Genomic DNA, 2,358 nt, shown 5'->3' with positions numbered 1-2,358 from the left:
CCTCTGATTATAAAAATAAGCAAGATATAATCACTTGCCAAGTCAAACACCTGCTTGACCATTGCTTGTGAAACTGACACTATGGTGTTTTTGTTGTGGTTGTTGTTGTTGCTTACCTGTTTTGAACTTTGAAATATAATTAAATTAAAAGAACTAGTTCATATGACCCTTAGCAGAACTTCTACTTCAGGCTTAAAGAAAAAAATTATACTGTCTTCTTCATCCACTCCCATTAGTCAAGGCAAAAATACTGGCCAGTAACTTTCATAGTTAGTCGGGGCTGGCCGCAGAGCTGGCTAGCATGCTTAAGACAGGACTGCTAGCCACCTAACCCCATGTACTGAGGCCAATGGGAGGTTTAAAGACTGGAGAAAGAAGTTACACAGATAAAACAAGCTAGAGAGGGTGAACACATGCAGCAGTGGTATTGATCAGACACTACAGCAAAAATGAACTACACAACTTGTGGGTGGGATGAGAGGAAAAAACTGAAGAGGGATCAAGGGAAAAGGGGACAATGCCTCAAAAGAAAGGTACTCATTACCTGACTTAGGTAACTGTAACCCCTCTGTATATCATCTTGATAATAACAATTTAAATGTTTTTAAAGAAGAAAAAAATCCTTAACGTTTTTTGGGGAAAAAAAGCAGCTAGAGTTTGACCTAGTGGTAGAGTGCACATAGATCCAAGTTCGATTCCTCAGTACCACATACATAGAAAAAGCTGGAAGTGGTGCTGTGGATCAAGCAGTAGGGCTCTAGCCTTGAGAAAGCCCAAGGACAGTGCTCAGGCCCTGAGTTCAAGCCCAGGACTGGCAAGGAAGAAAGAACAAAAGAAAGAAAGAAAGAAAGAGAGAGAGAGAGAGAGAAAGAGAGAGAGAGAGAGAGAGAGAGAGAGAGAGAGAGAGAGAGAGAGAGAGAGAGAGAGAGAGAGAGAGAGAGAAGGACCAGGTGTTCTAGGCTCATCTTCTACATCCTGAGAATCAGTAATTTCTTTATTATTTGAAGCCAGCTTTTTCTATGTATGTGGTACTGAAGAATTGAACCCGGATCTTCATGCTAGGCAAGCACTCTACCACTAGGCCAAACTCCTGGCCCTCTTCTTGTACTCCTTGCAGGCACTCAAAAATGATAGGGACATGTCGAAATCACAGGAAGCCATTTGACAAATAATACAAACACACTGAATACAATAGAAATTTATTGGTTCATTTATGTGATAAATGTTTATGCAAAAAAAGGAAAAAGGAAAGCTCTACCTTACAAGAATGCAAAATAATGATTCTCTAGGAAATTAAAAATTACCATTTGACAATTATCATAGTAATAATAATTTAGTCATAAATCAAGTTAATAGATGCTAAAACAGGTAAACATTTGATTAGAAGCACAATTTTTACCCAATCGCAAAGCATCTCTCTCCAAAATATGTAGTGGCTTTTGAGGTCAGCCTAGATGACTTAGTGAGATTCTTATCTCCAATTAAGCACCAGGAAACTGGAAGTGGTGCTGTGGCTCAAAGTGGTAGAGCTCTAACCTTGAGCTGAAGAGCTAAGGGACAGTACCCAGGCCAAGTTCAAGCCCCACAATTAACCAAAAAAAAAAGAGAAAATGTTGGAAATACAAAATAAAGGACATGTTAAGAAGTTCTTTGTGTCTTTTAATGCTTTGCAAAATTTTCATAAAATCAAAGTTTCTTCAAAATGAAAAGTTTTTGACGCATATATTCAATCATAAATTGGAAAATTATAAAAGCCTTACTAAAGAAGTACCATTTCAGGGCCAGGAGTTTGGCCTAGTGGTAGAGTGCTTGCCCAGCATCAATGAAGACCTGGGTTTGATTCCTCTGTATCACAAACATAGAAAAGGCAAGAAGTGGTGCTGTGGCTCAAATGGTAGAGCTCTAGTCTTGAGAAAGCCCAAGGACAGTGCTCAGGCCCTGAGTTCAAGCCCTGGGATTGGCAAAAAAAAATACCATCTCTGAAGGTAGATCAATATAAGCAGAAAGATTTAATTTCCATAAATAAGTGAATAGTCAGCCCCTAGCCTGGGAAAAAGAGCCATGTAAGCAACATTAGTAACTCAATCCACGTGGAAGAGGGTATTATTTAGATCTTAGAGCTCTTCAATAAGAAATGCAGTCCTTCCTGTCTGACAACAGCTCTCAGACCAAGTGTGGCTGTTATCATATCAGCTGAAGGCCTGCCCCCATCTTGCCAGCATCCCATGTAAAGATGCTCTTGTATCCACAGTTCTTCATGCCCAATTCCTGACTTGAAATTAGCATAACATTCAGGTCATTAGGTTAAAATAACAAGTTCTTTTTTTTATTTTTTGGAATATTTTTTCTACTACTACT

The sequence above is a fragment of the Megascapheus bottae genome, chromosome 14 (assembly GCF_031878675.1).
Source record: "Megascapheus bottae isolate mThoBot1 chromosome 14, mThoBot2.hap1, whole genome shotgun sequence".
Lineage (NCBI taxonomy): Eukaryota > Metazoa > Chordata > Mammalia > Rodentia > Geomyidae > Megascapheus > Megascapheus bottae.
The sequence above is the reverse complement of the archived record's forward strand: the minus strand, read 5'-3'. Positions refer to the sequence as shown.